The sequence below is a fragment of the Pongo pygmaeus genome, chromosome 22 (genome assembly GCF_028885625.2).
Source record: "Pongo pygmaeus isolate AG05252 chromosome 22, NHGRI_mPonPyg2-v2.0_pri, whole genome shotgun sequence".
Classification (NCBI taxonomy): domain Eukaryota; kingdom Metazoa; phylum Chordata; class Mammalia; order Primates; family Hominidae; genus Pongo; species Pongo pygmaeus.
This window is the reverse complement of record NC_072395.2, coordinates 42,156,320-42,178,228: the sequence shown is the minus strand read 5'-3', so window position 1 is coordinate 42,178,228 and position 21,909 is coordinate 42,156,320. Positions and strand designations below refer to the sequence as shown.

The 21,909-nt window shown below is 39.6% G+C and overlaps 1 protein-coding gene and 1 non-coding gene across 7 annotated transcripts in view; one reads left to right on the top strand and one right to left on the bottom strand.

Moving 5' to 3' along the window:
• The window catches only part of BACH1 (BTB domain and CNC homolog 1), a 263,756-nt gene that overhangs the window by 152,172 nt on the left and 89,675 nt on the right, over positions 1 to 21,909 (bottom strand). Inside the window, exons 6-7 of one of the 6 annotated variants that reach the window (XR_010125297.1) lie at positions 6,314 to 6,473; positions 2,606 to 2,741 (exon numbers count right to left, since the gene is read on the bottom strand). The exons of the other annotated variants lie outside the window; for them this stretch is intronic. The gene's annotated coding sequence lies outside the window, so the exon portion shown is untranslated. The remainder of the gene's footprint in view (positions 1 to 2,605; positions 2,742 to 6,313; positions 6,474 to 21,909) is intronic. 6 annotated transcript variants of the gene reach the window in all.
• LOC129022754 (small nucleolar RNA U13) lies at positions 19,073 to 19,176 on the top strand. Its single transcript, XR_008496551.1, has one exon. It is a non-coding gene; the product is annotated as a small nucleolar RNA U13 (small nucleolar RNA).

The window sequence follows — 21,909 nt, the reverse complement described above, 5'->3', positions numbered from 1 at the left end:
AGTAAGACCTTTATAGAGAAATGTCCCTGGGGGAAACCTTTTTCCTTAATCGAAATCCTAGCATATCCAGGTAATACTCCACTACTATAACCACTCTTTTTTTTTTTTTTTTTTTTTTTTGAGACAGTCTCGCTCTGTCACCCAGGCTGGAGTGCAGTGGCATTATCTCGGCTCACTGCAACCTCTGCCTCCCAGGGTCTGAGCAATTCTCCTACCTCAGCCTCTGGAGTAGCTGGGATTACAGGTATGTGCCACCATGCCCAGCTAAGTTTTGTATTTTTACTAGAGACGTGGTTTCACCATGTTGGCCACGCTGGTCTTGAACTCCTGACCTCAAGTGATCAGCCCACCCTGGTCTCCCAAAATGCTGGGATTACAGGTGTGAGCCACTGCACCCAGCCTTATTGCCACTTTAAAAAGCTTTTTATTTTTAAGAATATTATTAAAAATCTTTCCATTCTTCAGCTTCCAAATTCAATTTCAATAGAGGGATCAGATTTCAATGACCAACAACTGACAAAACCCAAAAAATCCACAACAATGAAAAATACTAAATTCCTGAGAAAGCATTACTCTGTCACTATAACTAAAATAATGATTTCTATAAAAAAGAGATTTTCAGGGATGAGAAGGCAAACTCGGTTTTTGAACGAGTTTTCTAGGTTTTATCGTAAACAAAAGAGTGATAGGCTCCTTTGCCTTCCTCCCAAACCCCTACCTTGGTCCTTCTTCATGAATTAATGAGTCTGATACACAGGATGCTGGTAAAAATCGTCCCTATATACTTTATAAAATTAATCAGGGAAGAAGGAAGAGCAAGGAAACTAAACCAGGCTCGCAGCAGGCTCAGCGTTCATCACTAGGCCAGCTGCTCTCTGACCTGCTTCCTCCTGGTTGTTCGGTGATGACTGCCTCAGAATCACATAGACCCTGAAACTGCCTTTGTAAAACTTACAACTGAGGAAATTATGACAGGGAAAGAGATCAGACCTAACCGACTCCATCTTGCTTCTAACCATTTAGCTGTCCTTGTTCATTCCTGGGCATAGGCCAAACGAAGTTTGGGAAGGAATTCAGTTCATGGTTTGACTCTGAAACAAAATTGATAACAGCCCTTTCACAAAAAGATCCCTTTCTTGCCTGGAGACCAGTCTGCCTTGGCAGGACTAACAAATTAGCTACAATATTAGAAATTAAGGTTGAGGGGTCATGGAGCCTCTGGCTCCAAGAGTCTGAACCTCCCCAAATTGCTCCTAGGGATAGCATCACTATTGTAAAACCTAAGATCAATGCTTGAGATATTTTGCAGACCCTGCAGTGGATGGATCAGGTAACACCACCCAGACCAGTAATCTGGCTCAACCAGTTCTGCCATCCCACCCAGGAAGAAAAGCAGCAAAAAAACTTCACTTCGGCCCCCTATGATTCCATCTCCAACCTGACCAATCCACATTTGCCACTTCCCAAGCCCCTACCCATCAAATTATCTTTAAAAACTCCAATCCCCGAATGCTCAGGGAGACTGATTTGAGTAATAATAAAACTCTGGTCTCCTGTACAGCCAGCTCTGCATGAATTACTCTTTCTTCCTTGCAATTCCTCTGAATAAATTGGCTCTGTCTAGGCAGTGGGCAAGGTAAACCCACTGGGTGGTTACAACCCATTACAAGATTATAGTTCCCCTTACCTGCTCTATAGATAACAAGGTGAACATTATAAGAAGTTTTCCATCTGAGATATTCTTTCAGGTCCTGTGTATCAATGAAACTATTGATGTCAGCTGGTCTGAAGGACCCCACAAGATGCTGACTCCCTGAAGAAGCCTATGAGATTCTGAGGCCTGTGTGATTCTGAGTTTCCACATCTTGATGGTTTCATATTTCTTACGCTGACCAATCAATGGCCCCAATTTTCCAGCCCTTCATACTTCATGATCCCCTTAAAAGCCCCCAGCCAGAATTCCTCGGGGAGATGGATTTGAGGGTCTCCTCCCATCTCCTTGCTCAGTGCCTTGCAATCATTAGACTCTTTCTCTGCTGCAAACACTGTTGTCTTAGTGTAATTGGTACGTTACTGCACAGTGGACATACAAACCTGTTGGTCCTATAATACTGGTAAAAGGACAGAGTCATTGAAATAACACAAAAAGAGTAATATTCTACACTCAGATTTACTCTATCTACCATAGTAAGACATTTGGGCAAAACTCACTGCAGCAAAGTATTAAGTGAAAACATACACAACCAACATGATATTTTCTGTTGACATAGGTGTATGTTAGAGCATAAGGAATAGCAGGACTGTTTATTAACTTGAGTTAAAACCACCACCCTCTTTTCAGCTGACCAAAGAGAGAGATATGCTGTAAGCCACTCTGGAGCACCAGACACCAAGCACATTGATTCTTATTTATTGCTTGTCTAAAAGACCTTTTGTTTGTGTGGAGGAGGAATATTAGCTGTATATCAGTCACACTTTATTTGTGAGAGAATTTGTACACTAAACATGTGCATAAAAGGAGCACTAGAAAATATTAAATCAAAAACAGCTTGGAAAACACAAAAGATAAGAAACCACAGTGACTTTACAAAAAACAAGTACTCACTCTGAACTTGATTGCCCTAACAGTAGCCTATCCAAACCAAGAAGGAGAGCAAATTGCAGGAGAGAACTGTAAGGATCCTGGATCTCAGAAGAAAAGGAAGAGATTCTTATAACACTTTTTCTTTCCCAACATTATTCTGGAATAGGAAAAGAGAAGTGAAGTTAGAAGGAACAAACACTATGGCACTTCCAGCCCCTTCTGACCTATAGTCCCCATATTTGACATTCAAATGATTTACTTTCTCCACCCACCTGAGTGGCTCCCAATCTCTTTTCTTTATAAAAATTTATTTTGCAATATTTGAGACATAGAAAAGGAAATGAAGAATAATGTAAGTACCTATGTACCTATCAACTAGTGATATGGTTTGGATGTCTGTCTCCTCCAAATGTCATGTTGAAACATAATCCCCAGGGCCAGGAGTGGTGGCTCACACCTGAATTCCGGCACTTTGGGAGGCTGAGGCAGGAAGATTGCTTGATTTCAGGAATTTGAGACCAGCCTGGCCAACATAGGGAGACCCCATCTCTACAAAAAATTTTTAAAAGCCAGGCATGGTGGCTCCCACCAGTGGTCCCAGATACTCAGGAGGCTGAAAGAGGCATATTGCTTGGGCCCAGGAGGTCAAGGATCAGCAAGCTGTGATTGTGCCACTGTGATTGTGCCTGGGCAACAGAGCAACCCTGTCTCAAAAAAGAAAAGGAAAGAAAAGGAAAGAGAAAGGGAGAGAGAGAAAGAAAGAAGAGAGAGAGAAAGAAAGAAAGAAACAAAGAAAGAAAGAAAGAAAGAGAGAGAGAGAAAGAAAGGAAGAAAGAAAAAAGAAAGAAAGAAAAGAAAGAAAGAAAGAAAGAAAGAAAGAAAAAGAAAGAAAGAAAAAGAAAAAAAGAAAGAAAGAAAAAGAAGAAAGAAGGAAAGCAGGCAGGCTGGCTATATAGAGCAGTGGATCCCTGGACAGGGCCCAGGAAACCATTTTTCCCTCCTAGGCCTCTGGGACTGTGATGGGAGGGTCTGCCATAAAGGTCTCGGACATGCCCTGGAGACATTTTCCCCATTGTCCTGGTGATTAACATTTGGCTTCTTGTTACTTACGCAAATTTCTGTAGCCATCTTGAATTTCTCCCCAGAAAATGAGGTTTTCTTTTCTATCACATTGTCAGGCTGCAAATTTTCTAAACTTTTATGCTCTGCTTCCCCTTGAACACTTTGCCACTTAGAAATTTCTTCTGCCAGATACCCTAAACCATCTCTCTCAAATTCAGAGTTCCACAGATCTCTAGGACAGGGGGAAAATGCCACCAGTCTCTTTGCACAGCAAGTGTGATCTTTACTCCAGTTCCCAACAAGTTCCTCATCTCCATCTGAGACCACCTCAACCTTGACTTTATTATCCATTTCACTATCATCATTTTGGTCAAAGCCATTCAACAAATCTCTAGGAAGCTCCAAACTTTCCCACATTTTCCTGTCTTCTTCTGAGCCCTCCAAACTGTTCCAAATGATAGGGACAGGAGACGGGAAACTACTGGATAGAAGAGGGCAGTTCCCACCCTCAAGCCTTGACACCCACAGCCCTAAGTGAGAACAGGTATTTCTGTTTTCACGCTCAAAAAGTTGCCTTTTGGCTCACCACATCCCCATATCCTGTACCCATATAAATCTGAAACCCCAGACTCCATGACCAGATGAACAGAGGAGCAGAGGAGTGGCAGAATAGCACAGCAGAGAAGGAGAGAAGAGAAGGAATATGTGAACATCAAGAGGAGTTCAGCTGGGGATGGTCAGAGAGGAGATCGGCAACTGGACAGCCAAACTCCAAGGGAACATCATCTTCCCACTCCATCCCCTGTCCAGCTCCCCACACATCCCACTGAGAGCCACCTCTACAACTCAATAAAACCCCCACATTCATCCTTCAAGTCTGTGTGTGACCCAATTCTTCCAGGATGCTGGACAAGAGCTCGGGATACAGAAGGCTATCACACTGGCCCTCTGCCCTTGCAAAAAGGCAGAAAGTCCACTGAGCTGGTTAACACTTAAGCTATTGGTGGAGAGCAAGACTAAAAGAGTACACTGTAACACGTGTCCACTGGTCTTTGGGAGTCACAGACAACCACCCCTAGACAGTGCCATGGGGCTAGAGCCCAAAAGTGCTCACCCTAGTTCCTGCAGCTGCCCCTCTGTGTGCTCCCCCTCCCATAAGGGGTTTGAGCTCACAGCGGCTGAACAGAGAGCCACACCCTTGTCACATGTCCTGTGAAGGAGGTCAGGGAACTCTCCTGTTTCACAACTTCTGCCTGTTACCAGTTCCAAGGTTACTTCCACATTTTCGGGCACTTTACAGCAGCATCCCACTACCTGGTACCAATTTACTGTATTAATCCATTCTCATGCTGCTAATAAAGACATACCTGAGACTGGGTAATTTATAAAGGAAAGAGGTTTAATTGACTCACAGTTCAGCATGTCTGGGGATGCCTCAGGAAACTTACAATCACAGCAGAAGGGGAAGCAAACACGTCCTTTTTCACATGGTGGCAGCAAGGAGAAGCACCAAGCAAAAGGGGGAAAAGCCCCTTATAAAACCATCAGATGTCATAAGAACTCACTATCATGAGGACAACAGCATGGGGCTAACCACCCTCATGATTTGGTTACTTCCCACTGGGTCCCTCCCATGACATGTGGGGATTACAGGAACTACAATTCAAGATGAGATTTAGGTGGGGACACAGCCAAACCATATCAGTGGGTACATAGTAGGTGTATGTATTTGTATTGTATATTTTGAACCTTTGTATGTTCTTTTATTTTTTAACTTTTAGTCTTATTTGTATGTTTTAAATTTTTATATATTTTTATTCAATTTGCTTTTTCAAGCAACATTATGTTTATGAGGTTCTTTCATGAATGTATTTGGCTCTAGTTCATTAATTTTCAGTATTACATAGTATCTATCATATGAACACTCCACCATGAGTTAATCCACATTTCTGTTGATGGCTACTGAAGTTGTTTCTAAGTATTTGCTACAATAAACCATTTGGCTCTGTCTCCCTGGGAATATGGGCAAGATGTCCTAGGGCATATTTCTAGAGTAAAAGCTGCTGAGTCACAGAGGAAATTAATTTCCAACTTTACTAAATATTGCAAAATTGATCTCCAAAGTGGCTACACAAATCTAAATTCCCCCTTGCTGTGCATAGGAATTGTTATTGCCTTATATCCTTGTAACCATTTGGTATTGTCAGACTTTAAATTTTCTGCCAATATGATGAGTGTGAAATTATATCTCAAAGTGATTTCTTTTACCATTATCCACATTACTAGAGGAGTTAATAATCTCTTCAAATCAGTATTTGTAATTTATTATTTCTGTGAGATTCCATGTTCTTTTTTGGGGGTCGACCATTTTTTGATAATGTTGTTTGTTGTCCTTTTCTTATTGACGTAGAGAATTTCTTATATAAACTGGATATTAATCCTCTGTTGATTATACATGCTGCAAATATCTTTCTCTTTTTCATTCTTATTATAATATCTTTTGATGAACAAAAATATTTTATGTAGTTTGTGTCGTCAATATTTATCTCTATAATTTGTCTGTTTTCTGTTTTCTTTATTCCCTACCCCAAAGTCTTGAAGATATTATCCTTTATTTTCTTCTAAATTTTTAGAGTTTCTATTTTCACAGTCAGGTGTTGAACAAACCTTGAGTTCACATCCCTAGGAGGTGCAAAGCAGCATGGCATCGTGATTGAGAGCATGGAGTCCAGAGGCAGACTACCTGGGTTCACTTCTCAGCTCTGCCACTTTTTCTCCTGTCATTTAACTTCCACGTCCTCCAGTTTCTTAATCTGTAAATGGGTACCTACTCATAGGTAATGAATAAAGTTGCAATTAGAATATATAATATTACTCATAGGTAAGAGTACAGTTGCCATTAGAATATATAAAACCTTTTAGAACAGCACCTACTGAGTGCAGTGGAAGGGATTACTCTTATTATTACATAAGCTCTAGTTTTATTTTTGCATGTGGATAGCCAATTTTCCCACCCCTACATGTTATCTAGTCCATTGCTTTCTCACTGATTTAACAATGCCACTTACATCATACATCAGCTTTCATGTAGGTGTTGACATTTTTCTCAGTTTCCCAGTCTTCCACTGGTCTATCTGTCTATCCTTTAGGGAAACCTCAAGCCTCCATTTAAAATTTCCTGAGTTCTAAAAATCCCTGAAGTTATCACTCCTGCTTCTTCTTTCATCTACAGTCCCATCTCAACAATATCATTGTAGCTGTTAGTGAAACATAAAGGTTTCCTGTGAGTTTCCTGGGGCTGCCATAACAAAGTACCATAAAATTGGTGACTTAAGACAACAGAAATGTATTTTTCAAATGTGTTGTTCAGAAACGTTCACAGTTCTGGAGGCTAGAAGTCCAAAATCAAGGTGTCAGCAGGACCACGCTGCCTCTGAAATCTGTAGGGAAAACTCTTGCCTCTTCCTAACTTCTGGGGATTTGCTGTCAATTTTTGGTGTTCCCTGGTTTACAGATGCCTCCCTCCAATCCCTTATTTTCACATGACATTCTCCCTGTGTCTCTTCTCTTCACATGGAGATCTTTTCATAAGGACATCAGTCTGATTAGGGCCCACTCTACTTCAGTGTGACCTTGTCTTAACAAATCACATCTGCAACGTCCGTATTTCCAATTAAGGTCACATTCTGAGGCGCTGTGAGTTGGAACTTCATTTGGGGGGAATACAAAATTCAACTTGTAACAAGGGCATAGCCAAAAAAATACTAACGTTGAGCTTTAATGAAAGCTTCTATTCCTCTCCTGGACATTGTAATTTACCCCTGGATGCTTCCTGCCATACTGCCATCAAGTACAGTAATTTAATCCTCCTGGATCCAGATGCACTAACTCAGATTTTAAAACAAATAACTGTAAACTTCAAATTCTAACCAACTACCTCCAGAGTTTGTAAAAAATGAAGATTTTTAGAAGCCTACCTCCAGAGATTCTCATTCAGTGGTTAAGTTGATCAATGCTAATACAGGTAGTCAAGAGACTATACTTTGGGAAGCACTCGTCTAGAAAGAAGTGTTAAAAGACATGTCCCCTAAGGAAGGGGCAATTGGTGGAGCAGCCAGCCTCATCACTCAGCTCTCAGGCTGGTCTAAAGGTCTTGGAAGGGGCTAAGGAGAACTTTGCTCTGCCATGATAAGTAGTCTGGAAAGTGAGATTAATACTACTTCACCACTTAAAATCCTTTCCTTAGAGGATCATAGAATTGAACTGGTTCCAATGTTTAATTAGCAATTCAATTGTGTCTTCAGTTTTCACAGGCTGCAGATTCCCTCAAGGTCTAAAGTATGACACTGCAGGAATCTATTCCACACTTGGAGCAAGGATTGCTTTTTTTTATTTGGAAAAAAAAAGACAACAGCTTGGTGTTTGTTAAGAGCCTACTATTTGCCAGGCATTCTAGGCACTAGAAATGCAGCACTGAACAAAACCAACAGCATCCCTGTTATCACAACACTTTTATCCTAGTGGATGGGAAACAATTGAGAAGCAAGATAAATTAGTAATATATGTGCAAATTCTATCATGATGGAGATTTTTGACTGTTCCATTTAATTTTCATCCCTGGGACCTAGAACGATCCTTAGCACATAGCAGATGATCAACAAATATATATTGAATACCAAATGGTGATAAGTGTAATGGCAAAAAATAAAGTAGGGAAATGAAACAAAGAGTGTGGGGAGGGTGCAATTCTAAATGGAAGAATCACAGAAAGCTTCATAGGAAAAGTGTCATTGGAGTAAAGTTCTGAAGGAAATGAGAATGCAAGTCATGTACATATATCTGGGAAAGAAGGGAGCCTTAGAACAGCATCAGCAAAGGCCCTGAGATAGGAGCATACTTGTGTGTTCAAAGAACAGCATAGAAAGAAAGAAAAGAGGGGAAGAGAAGTAGGAGGGTGGTAAGGTAAAGAGTGTGAGGGATGGCCAGATATGCACTGGGATGTCTTGGCATTAGCTCTGAGATGGGAAGGCACTGAGAGTTATAAACAGTGGAGTGAGGCTGAGGCAAGAGGATCCCTCAAAGCCAGGAATTCAAGACCAGCCTGGGCAACATAGCAAGACTCACCTCTCTACAACAAAAACTTAAAAATTAACTGGGTGTAAACTTAAAAATTAACTGGCATGTGCTTGTAGTCCTAGCTACTTGGGAGGCCAAGGCAGGAGAATCACTTGAGCCCAGGAGTTCAAGGCTGCAGTCAACTATGGTTATGACAGCCTGGGTGAAAGAGCAAGACCTTGTCTCAAACAAAATAAAACAGTGGAATGATAGAAGCTGCTTATATTTTAACAGGTTTATTTCAACTGCTGTGTTAGAACACTGAAGAAAACAGGGGTACAGGCAGGAAGCTATTGCAAAAAATCCAATGAGAGATGAGACTGTCTCAGACCCAAATGGTCACAGTAATAGGATGAAAAGGGATAAGATTCTAGGTATATTTTGAAGGTTTGGGCAACAGAACTTGCTAATGAATGGGATGCTGGACATGAGAAAAAGAGAGCAAAGATATAGTCAAGTGAGAATGTGGAGGAACTGGAACTATAACGCACTGTTCGTGGAAATGCAAGATGGTACAGCCACCTTGGAAAATTATTTGGCAGTTTCTTAAGAAGCTACACAATGCACCTACCCACCCAAACATGCCACTCTTAGGTGATTTACTCAAGGAAAAATGAAATCAAATATCTACACAAAGACCACTATGGAATGTTCATGGCAACTTTAATCATAATAGCCAAAAACTGGGAGCAAGTCAAACGTTCATCACATGAAGAATGCATAAGCAAATCATGGTGTGTCTATATAATGAAATGTTAATCACAACACAAAGAAGTAAACTACCATTTCACACAACATGAATAAATATCAAAATATTCACTCTAAGTAAAAGAGACATAACAAGAGTACCTACTGTATAACTCCATCTATGTAAAATTCCGGAAAATATAAACTAGCCATGACGAAAAGTAAATCAGTGGTCTCTTGGGGACAGACTTGAAGGGAGGAATGGGTGACAAAGGGAGATAGAAATGTTCTGTAAATTAATTGTGGCAATGGCATTATGGGTGTATACCCAAACTCATTGAGTTGTACACTTTAAATGTTACAGTTTACTGGACATGTATGTCATAAAGTTGATTTTAACAATTTTTAAAAAGAGTAAAGCCAGGGTTTTAGCCTGAGTAACTGGAAGAATAGAGTTGTAATTTTCAGAGATGAGAAAGATAGTGAGAGGAGCCAATTTTGTTGGTGGTGAAATAGAATATAAGGAGCTGAGTTATGGACATGCTAAGTTTGACATGCCTAATAGGGAGATGTTGAATGGACAGTCAGGTCTATAAATCTGGAGTTCAGGAAACAGGTCAGGCTGGAGATATACATATAGGAATCATCAACATATGGATGGTCCTTAAAGTCATAAGGTTGTACAAAATCACTATGAGAGTGAACGTAGATTTAAAAAAATAGAAGACATGCAAGGACTAATCCTTGGGACTCCTAAATCAAGAGACCATGAAGCTGAGAAGGAATCAGCAGCGACTAAGGAGGAAAGGCAGTACAGAAGGCAAGTATCCCAGAAGGCAAGTGAAGGGCTCATTGAGAAAGAAGGGAATGACCCTGTGGCCATCTGTGGCAAAGTCAGTCCTGGGGGACTGAGAACTGCTCATTGGAGTACCTGAAGGTCATTACTGACCTTGATAGAGTAATGGTGAAGAAAGAATGGAAAGAGTGAAATTGGAGTTAGCCTATGTAGTTAATTCATTCATGGAGTTATCCTGGGAGAAATGTGAAGTGGCAGGTGGAGGAGAAAGCGGAGTCAAGGGAATTTTTTAGAATGGGACAAATCATAGCATGTTTGCATGTTGATAGGGAAGATCCAGTGAAGAAATGTTAGTGCTTTAAAGGAGATAGGGGAGGATGGATGGAACAATATTCCTGAATAAGTGGGAGGCAACAGAACATAATGTACAATTGAAGGGGCTGGCTGGGTCAGGAGACCAGAGAGCTCCTTCACTGTGACCAGAGATGAAAAGAGGCCAAGTGTGGTGACTCACGCCTGTAATCCCAGCACTTGGGAGGCCAAGGTGGGAGGATCACTTAAGCACAGAAGTTTGAGACCAGCCTGGGTAAAATAGTGAGGCCCCATCTCTACAAAAATTTTCAAATTAGCCAGGTGTGGTGGTGGGCGCCTGTAATTCCAATACTCGGGATACTGAGGTGGGAGGATCTCTTGAGTTTGGGGGGTCAAGGCTTCAGTGAGCCAAGATCACACAACTGCACTCCAGCCTGGGTGACAGAAAGAGACCCTGTCCCAAAACAGTAAAATTAAAAATTAAAATTAAAAACAGAGACAGGAAAGAGAATGTGGGCAGCATGAAGGGAGGCATGGCAGAGGGAGCCCATCCCATCTGATAGCTCCTGTTTTCTGGATGAATGAGGAAGGAATATTGAGAGAGAGAGATGAGTGGGAAGTTGCTGGAGACATCTATTTTTGTATGGGCTGTGTGCTAAGAATAGTTTTTACATTTTTAAAAGTAAAACATAAAAAGGGACTATTAGCCTTTCAGAAAGAACACATGCTCAAAGAGTTGAGGAAATTTCCTCTTGGCCCACAAAGCTTACATTATTAGTACTGGCCCTTTACAGAAAAAAATTGGGCTACCTTTGACAGAGGTGAGTGAGTGAGTGAATGGGCTAAAACTCTATGTAGAGCAGGACATGCCAGGCATCCGAAGAGCACTGGGCAGGAGCTTGACAGAATATCAATCCACTTCATCCTCACACAAGTACTACAAGTTAAATATTAATAACCCAATTTTAGATGAGCTGATTGTTTCTCAGGGAGGTTCAATAAATTCCTTGAGGTCATACATATAGTAAGTGGGGTGTATTAGTCTGTTTTCACACTACTATGAAGAAATACCTGAGACTGGGTAATATACAAAAGAAAGAGGTTTAATTGACTCACAGTTCCACATGGCTGGGGAGGCCTCAGAAAACTTACAGTCATGGTGAAAGGGGAAGCAGTCACCTTCTTCACAAGGCAGCAGGAGAGAGAAGCACAAAAGAGGAACTTCCAAACACTTATAAAACCATCAGATCTCATGAGAACTCACTCACTATTATGAGAACAGCATGGAGGAAACTGTCCCCATGATCCAATTATCTCCCTCCCTCAACCCGTGAGGATTACAGGTCCCTCCTTTGATACATGGGGATTACAATTTGAGATGAGATTTGGGTGTGGACCCAGAGCCAAACCACATCATGGGGAATAAAGATTTACTTAGCAAATATGTAAATGTCTCAAATTCCTCTTTCCTTTCCAAAAGACTGTGACCCCTTCGTCTTTACTTTGAATGTTGCATATGCAACTGCAAGATAATGCATATGGAAACAGCACACACAGCAGGACGAGCCCACTTTAGAGCTAGACGGATTCAGGTGTAGACCTCAGCCTCCTCTTGCTGGCTTTGTGGGCTTGAATGATATATGCAACATATCCAAGTCTCCATTTTTCTCATCTGTCAAATCTGATTTGTAATAATTAGGCCATTTGAAATTGCTAATATTCAACCATTTCTGACTTATAAAGATGACAGTTTCATATAGTTCTAATACCTATCATCCAAGGATTTTCTGTGGGATAGAGCTAATATACATAAAGCATGTGTACTTTGTAGACACTTAAATGGTAGTGAATATATGGATAATAATACATCTTCATGCCTAAAGAAGTATTTATTTAGAGGGAAGGGGCTATGGAACGATCTCAACTATGCACACTTAGCCCAGAGCCACAGGGAAAAATGAGATGTGGAGGGCTGCAGGAACCCTGAAGGTGGCTGGTGAGTCTCAAGTCACACTAACCCTAAGTCTAAACTCATCTTGATAACATTTGGCCTGGAGGAGCCCTGTGAGCCACTTAATGTCCAACTTTCAATACCTGGAAGATTGCCATGGGGAGGCATCATACTGTCTGGGCTATAGAGGATAGAAAGAGGAATCCCGGGTGGACATTACCTGGAGACAGAGTTATATACAATGTATGCTAAAACTTTCTGATAATTAGAATTATTAACCATGGAGTAAGCTGCAGTGGGGAATACAGAGTTCAAAAGGGGACTAGAAAGCACAAAATAACATATTGCTGGAGGACTCACCAAATGGGTGAGGGCTGGACTAAATGACCTTTGAGATTCTTTCCAACTCTAAACTTTTATGAGTCAGTAGGCCCTGGCTCAGGTCTAGCACTGTTCTGAAGTAGAACCAACAAGTTACATCTAATATAGTACCTGACACAGAGTAGGCATTTAAGGAAAGTGTGCCCTTCTCTTTCACGGCTCCTCTGCCCCTAAATGCAAGAAGAACTATTAAGTTATCCTATCATTCAGCAACTGTACATATCTCCCCTTTCTTTCTTCCATTTTGATTTCTCATGGGTCTACTAATTAGGAAATAGAGGAGGAAGGAGCTGATTCAAAAAGTCACAAGCCAAAATTTAAATTGGAATCCTAGTGTACACTTATGAAGTTGTTATCAGATCAAAGTCAGTATTTTTATGTTTGAATAGGCTTTTCCAAGGATAGATCACTGGAATTTATATTGCTAATAGGAGGATAAACTGTTTTCCTAGAAGACAAGATTAAAAAGAAGCAACTGGCATTTGAGAGATTCAAATCACTTCACTCCCGAGTGGCTGGAATAGAAATGAGATGGTAGAAGATAAACAGTGGTGCCTAGATGGTCTCTTCCCAGGTCACAGGCTTCAGCAAATTTTAAGTCAAAAGAATTGTCTCATAATGGGATGATTAAAGCAAGCTCCCTTTCCCTCCCCTAAAAGAGGCAGCCTATGAGTAGAAAACTTGCTCTGTAACAAATGCACTTAAATTATAGTAATGAGGAAGAACAACTCCTCCAAAATTAAAGACAATAGAAAGTTATTAGAAAGTCCTTTCTGCCAGGCATGATGGCTCATGCCTGTAATCCCAGCATTTTGGGAGGCTAAGACGGGCGGATCACCTGAGGTCGGGAGTTCAAGACAAGCCTGACCAACAGGGAGAAGCCCCATCTCTACTAAAAATACAAAATTAGCCGGGTGTGGTGGTGCATGCCTATAATCCCAGCTACTCTGGAGGCTGAGGCAAGAGAATTGCTTGAACCTGGGAGGCGGAGGTTGCAGTGAGCCGAGATCACGCCTTTGCACTCCAGCCTGGACAATAAGAGTGAAACTCCATCTCAAAAAAAAAAGAAGAAGAAGAAAAAAGAAAGTCCTTTCTATCTTCTAAGTACCTGGGTTTGAGGAAGACTTTTGTATAAGGCCATGTACTTGGAGCCAGAAGGCATTCATGAGAACCCTCACCATGTGACCTCCTATCCTTAATTCAATGACCTTGGGAAGGTTACTTGACCCTCCAAACCCAGTGTCTCATCTGCAGATAGAAACCATACAACATTGACTTCATAGGGTCATTCTAAAGATTAAGTTAGATAATATTTATCAAGCAGTGGGCATGGTACTTGGCAAATTATGAACATTCAAGAAATGTCAATTACATATGCATATCTTTTAATCCAGAAGTGACATCACGGGGACTTTCCTGTTTAAAGGGTACCAAGTTAACACCCCCTGCAGCACCCCCTCCAAAGTCTTGCTAAAACACTTTATAAAAGCAAAGATTAACACTCTAATTACTTTTTAAAAAATTTTTTTGTGAGACAAGGTCTTGCTCTGTCACTGAGGCTGGACTGCAGTGGCATGATCAGGGCTCATTGCAGCCTCAACCTTCTGGGTTCAAAGGATCCTCGTGCCTCAGCCTCCCAAGTAGCTAAGACCACAGACACACACCACCATACCTGGCTAATTTTTTGATTTTTTGGTAGAGTCTAGGTCGTGCTATATTGCAGACTGGTCTCAAACTCCTGGGCTCAAGTAGTTCTCCTGCCTCAGCCTCCTAAAGTGCTGGGATTACAGGTGTGAGCCACCATGCCTGGCTTTAGAATTTCTCATCATGAATTAGGTGGAGTGGAATTGTGAAAATCAATCTGTAGTCCACACAGCTTTGTCCAAGTAAGGTGAACGGCATCTTGAATGTCCATATCAGTCTGCCCTAGTAATAACCAAAAAATAAAAAATAAATAATAAAAAAAAAGCTGTGGCTTCGCCACTGAACAGGTACTGTTTTGAGGTGATCAGAATGTTTCTACCTTATCATTTTCGTGCATGTTTTCAAAGCTTGTAACTCCTTCAAGAAACAGTGAGTCACTGGCACTAGCAGAAGTGGTTCTTTCTTGAGCAATAGCAACATTATTCTAATATTTTAAGCACTGTGGGGCAGGCAGGGCAAGAATGAAGGTTCTAGTGGCAGACCATGCTGGAGATTTCAGTTTTTAGCATCTCACTCTCAGAAGGTCAGAAAATCAAGCAGGAGTAGAAGATCCCACTTCAGTACGCGAGCACCATGTCCACAGGACCTTCCTAGACACTTTAGATGGGACTACCCACAAAGACTCGCCTTCAGCTGTCCGTGTGAGAAAGACAAACATACCTATTCCTCCTTTCTATGGAAGATGCCAAATCTAGATCATTTTTTCCTTTATGACTAAGGAGGAAAAAAAAAGGGCTCAGGCAGCCCAAAAGCTTCTTAAGTTGATAAGCAACTTCAGCAAAGTGTCAGGATAAAAAATCAATGTGTAAAAATCACAAGCATTTCTATACACCAACAATAGGCAACTCATGAATTAACTCTCATTCACAATTGCTACAAAGAAAATAAAATATCTAGGAATACAGCTAACAAGGGAAGTGAAGGGCCTATTTAAGGAGAACTACAAACTACTTCTAAGGAAATTAAAGAGGACACAAACAAATGGAAAAACATTCCATGCTCATGGATAGGAAGAATCAATATCACAAAAATGGTCATACTGCCCAAAGTAACTTGTAAATTCAGTACCATTCCCATTTAACTACCATTGCCATTCTTCACAAAATTAGAAGAAAAAAAAAACTACTTTAAAATCCATATGGAACCAAAAAAGAGCCCGTATAACCAAGATAATTCTAAGCAAAAAGAACAAAGTTGGAGGCATCACACTATCTGACTTCAAACTATACTACAAGGTTACAATTACCTAAACAGCATGGTACTGGTATGAAAACAGATACATAGACCAACGGAACAGAATAGAGATCTCAGAAGTAAGACTGTACATCTGCAACCATCTGATCTTCAAAAAACCTGACAAAAACAAGCAATGGAGAAAGGATTCTCTATTTAATAAATGGTGCTGGGAAAACTGGCTAGCCATATGCAGAAAACTGAAACTGGACCCATTCCTTATACCTCATACAAAAATTAACTGAAGATGGATTAAAGACTTAAATTCAACACCCCAAACTATAAAAACCCTAGAAGAAAATCTAGGCAATACCATTCAGGACATAGGCACAGGCAGATTTCATGACGAAAACATCAAAAGCAATTGCAACAAAAGCTAAAATTGATAAATGGCATCTAAACTAAAGAGCTTCTGCACAGAAAAAAAAAAACTGTCAGGGTAAACAGAAAACCTACAGAATGGGAGAAGATTCTTACAATCTAACCATCTGACAAAGGTCTAATATCCAGAATCTACAAAGAACTTAAACAAATTTACAAAAAAAAAAAAAATTAAAAACTGGGCAAAGGACATGAACAGACACTTCTCAAAAGAGGACATTTATGCGGCCAACAAACATATGAAAAAAGCTCAACATCACTTGCAAATCAAAACCACAATGAGACAGCATCTCACACCAGTCAGAATAACGATTCTCAAAGTCAAGAAACAACAGGTGCTGGTGAAGCTGTGGAGAAATAGGAATGCTTTTACACTGTTGGTGGGAATGTAAATTAGTTCAACCATTGTGGAAGGCAGTGTGACAATTCCTCAAAGACCTAGAACCAGAAATACTATGTGACTCAGCAGTCCCATTATTAGATATCTACCCAAGGGAATATAAATCATTCTGTCATAAAGATACATGTATGTGTATGTTCATTGCAGCACTATTCACAACAGCAAAAACATAGAATTAACCCAAATGCCCATCAATGATAGACTGGATAAAGAAAATGTGGTACATATACACCATGGAATACTATGCAACCATAAAAAGAAAAGAGATCATGTCCTTTGCAGGGACATGAATAGAGCTGGAAGCCATTATCCTCAGCAAACTAACACAGGAACAGAAAACCAAACACTCCATGTTCTCACTTATAAGTGGGAGCTGAACAATGAGAACACATGGGCACAAGGAGGGGAACAACACACACTGGGGCCTGTTTGGGGAGTGGGGGAGGGGGAGGGAGAGCATCAGGATAAATAGCTAATGCGTGAGGGGCTTAATATCTAGGTGATGGGTTGATAGGTACAGCAAACCACCACAGCACATGTATACCTATGTAACAAACCTGAATGTCCTGCACGTGTATCGTGGAAATTAAAATTAAATTAAATTAAAATATTTAAAAGAGAGCTTGGGGCCTTGCAAACAATATGAGACTAAGGAAAAAGGAAACAACAACTATAGACTCAGAGACAGAACCAATCTCTGAAAACTATCTACTGAAAGAACCAGAATTAAGCTGTAGGAAACTAAGTGCTTTCAACGAGCCACAAGACAGCCTGGCTTCTTCAAGGAGTCACAAAAAGTGAACAGGTTGACATGAACTTAAGAAGAGATGAAAAGATGAAATTAAATTAAATCTCAAGCTGAGATTTTAAAATCATAATAATAACACACTGCTCACTAAAAGGAGGCAGATGATGTGCGCAGGAAGGGCCAGAGGAGAGAGACTGAAAGGCTAATAGCAGGGAAAAAGAGCACATGAAAAGCAGATGTCACCGTGACAAATCAAAGGCATCTAGTGGAGGGCAAATTTTAGAACCTTTTAAAAGAAAAGGGAAAAACAAAGATACAAGTGATGAGCAAGATGATGATCTTGAAGGAGAGTTTGGAAAGCCAACTAAATAATTTAGTGTCTTTCTTAGGAGAATACCAAGATAATTACAAGCAAAGCAATAACCAAAATTATGAACAAAGAAAATGTATTTGAGCTGAAAAAGCCTTAACTGTGCAAGCAAAAAGACTCGCTTCCCATGATCCACAAAATAAATAGATGAATATATAAATTACACATAAAGCATTCTGAAACTATTTTATAACTACAAAACAGAAAGACATCTTGTAAACATTCACTTGGAAAAAAGCCTGGTCACTAAGAAAAAACGAAGTCAAGATGATCTTATACTTCTATATAGCATTAAGTTTCAAACATACGCACACAGGAAATGTTTACAGAGTTTTAAGGAAAAAAATGTGGAACCTAAGAATTTTCAATTCAGAAAACAGGAAAAATATTTTTAAACACCTAAGATCTTATATACAGGCTTATAATAATACCTTTCTTGGAAAAAAAAAAATCCTAAAAATGTATTTAAGAAAAGAAAGAAAGAGGCCAGGCGCGGTAGCTCATGCCTGTAATCCCAACACTTTGGGAGACCGAGGCGGGCAGATCATTTAAGGGCAGGAATTTGAGACCAGTCTGGCCAACATGGCAAAATCCCCTCTACTAAAAATACAAAAATTAGCTTGGCGTGGTGGTGCACGCCTGTAATCCCAGCTATTCCAAAGGCTGAAGCCTGAGAATCGCTTGAACCGGGAGGTGGAGGTTGCAGTGAGCCCAGACTGCGCCACTGCACTCCAGCCTGAGTAACAGAGTAAAACCCTGTCTCAAAGAAAAAAAAAAAGATGGAAAGAAAAATTAAGATCACAAGCCTGAGAGCATTGTATTAGAAAATAAATGGTATCAAGAACTGAAATTATTCCTGTGGTGAATTTAATCTAAATAAGCATTAGTACAAACACAAATACAAATGATACAAAGTAAACTTAAAAAGAAAAAATACACGAAATTCTTATAAATAATGTAAGAGTAATTACATGGGTTGTATTAGCAAAGTCTAGCATGGTAGAAGACAAATATAAAAGTGCAATAAATTTATCACGCTATTTCAAATGAGGACAAATGATCAAATTCCTTGATAACTAAAGAAAAATGTGTTAAAGAATGCATCTTTAAAATTTAAAGTCAATTACTAGAAGACTCTGAGGAGGATATGTAACTTCCACATCATGAGAAACTGAAACAAACAAAATATGGCTCAAAATCAGAAAATATAAGACAATAAAAACTGCGAAGTAGAGTAAAAATACAAACTATTAAATAACACGATATTGAAATAGCTAAGATAAACTAAATTAATAGTGGCTTTAAAACATGTGGTTTTGATTTCTTATTTTAAGAAATCCAGAATTAGACCATTTTGTGGTTCGTAAGTGTGATGATTGGGTTTTCACGCTTATGTGTGAGATGCGCCTCCCTCAAACCTTGTTACATCATTAGCACATTAAACATCTGACATAAAAAAGGGGGGGTAAGTCAGAAGCAGGCAGTCTGTGCGGATGTAAAAGTTCCACAGAGTCAATGGGGACTCCAGATATGCTGAGCTTCCTGCATTGCTATCCTAGTGTGTGTGGTCCTTTGCCTATATGGATTCTCCAGCTAAAAATATGATGTCTGGAATTTACCCTGCAGAAAGGAAAAAGGAAAAAGATGCATAATCCCTACTCTCCAAGTATACTTTCTGGAAGTTATACCTATTACTTCAGCCTTCATCCATTATTTGTAACTCAGTCATATGCCAAACATTCCACAAAAGAGCATGGAAAATGAATAACGACCATTCAGGAGAGCCTCTGGTCTTTGCGCAGCTAAAAATTGAGGATTCCCATCTATATTCAAACAATTTTAGTAGATCAAATTAGGGAGAAAAAGTGTGTAAAGAGCAATGTTCTTTGGAAAAACCAATTAACCCCCATTTCCACTTCACTTTTTACACCAAAATCAATTTTCAACCATGAAAAAATGAAAACAGGTAGGTGCCAGAAGTAAATGATGGATGATTATTTTCATAATCTTAGGCAGAAAAAGTCTTTCTAAGAAGTACTAAATTAAAACTTTGATATTTAAAAGATTAAATATGTAATCCTTCAACGTCAAAAACATAAAGATAACAAAAACTAAAAGTAAATGAAGAGCTGGGAAAATATACTTAGACCATATATGATAATGAAGTTAGCATTATCATATAAAATGATATAATAAAGTCATATATCATAATGTCATTGTTTCTATAACATATAAAGAAATGTTATAAATCAAGGAAAAGATGAACACCTTAATATAAAGAGAAGTTAAGAACATGAAGCAATCTAAGAAACAAATACAAGATGGCAAATACAGGTTCAAGAAAAGTTTTACTTCACTAATAATCATTGTAGTTAAAATTAAAATAATGAGACACTATTGTTCTCATACAAATTGTCAAATTTTCAAATACGATGATACCAATGATGGCAAAAACACTTCGAAATAGGAAATATGCCACTTAATATTAGAAAAGCAAAACTTGGCGGTGAAATCCCAAGTTTCAAAATTATTTAATGACCATTGACCCAGTAAGTCCTAAGATTCCATTCTAGGGACTATGTATAGATTATACATAATATACATCTATAAAGATGTATAAAATAGTGAAAAATTGGAAAGGGCCTGCGTCAAATGAGAGTTTTATTAAAATAAATGTGCCCCCAAAGATGTCCTTTTTATTTCATCCAAAAGTGCCCTATACTTCTCCTATGAGATTAATTGCATTATATGATTTTGAATCTACTTGTACAAAAGCATGCTTATTTTGTATCTGCCTAGGTACACAATTGTACCCTCTGGTAGATGGGAGCACCTTGAAAACAGGACCATGTTGTCTTATTCAACAGTGTGTTCTTAAGAACCCGCTTGGGTCTGTAAACAGTAAGAATTCAGAAAACGTTTGCCACTAAAAACAATAATGTAGAATTATTTTATTAATACAACAAATGATTACAGTGTACCATGTGCCAGACACTAAGCTAAACACTAAGATTTGAAAGTGAACAACGTATTCTTGTATCTCACAAAGATTATATTTGTCAGAGGCGTGTGAACCAGAGCAACTCCATCATTTCACTCCATCATTTTACTCCATCATTGTACTTCATCTGGGTAAAATGAGGCTGAAACCTACTGGGCTGCATTCCCAGATGGCTAAGGCATTCTAAGTCACAGGATGAGATAGGAAGTCAGCACAAAGTACAGGTCATAAAGACTGTGCTGATAAAACAGGTTGTAGTAAAGGAAATGGCCAAAACCCACCAAAATCAAAATGGCGACGAGAGTGACCTCTGGTCGTCCTCACTGCTACACTCCTGCCAGCACCATGACAGTTTACAAATGCCATGGCAATATCAGGAAGTTACCCTATATGGTCTAAAAAGGGGAGGCATGAATAATCCACCCCTTGTTTAGTAATATCATCAAGAAATAACCATAAAAATGAGCAATCATCAGCCCTCGGGGCTGCTCTGTCTATGGAGTAGCCATTCTCTTATTCCTTTATTTCTTAAACTTGCTTTCACTTTCCACTGCGGACTCACCCTGAATTCTTTCTTGTGTGAGATCCAAGAACCCTCTCTTGGGGTCTGGATCTGGACCCTTTTCCTGTAACACATTCAGTATGGAAAACAGAAAAAAAAAAAAAAATACATCAAAAATACATCCACACATCACATAATGACATAATGACATTCCAGACAGGCCACTTATACAATGGTGGTCCCCTGGGATTATAATATCATGTCGTACCTTTCCTATGTTTAGATACATAAATACCATTGTGTTACAGTTGTTTACAGTATTCAGGGCAGTAACATGCTGTACAGGTTTGTAGCCCAGGAGCAATAGGCTATACCACATAGGCTAGGTGTGTAGTAGGCTATACCATCTGGGTTTGTGTAAATACACTTGTGATGTTCGCACAATGACAAAGATGCATTTCTCAGAACGTATCCCTGTTATTAAGCAACACAGGATTATCATAAATATTTATATAGTGTGAAAATGGCTATGAACATAATCATCAAGAAGATAAAATAGAAAATAACTGAGGGAGACGCACTTTAATTACACCAGTCAGAAAAAGCTTCAACATGGGCCGGGCTCACACCTGTAATCCCAGCACTTTGGGAGGCCGACGCGGGCAGATCACTTGAGGTCAGA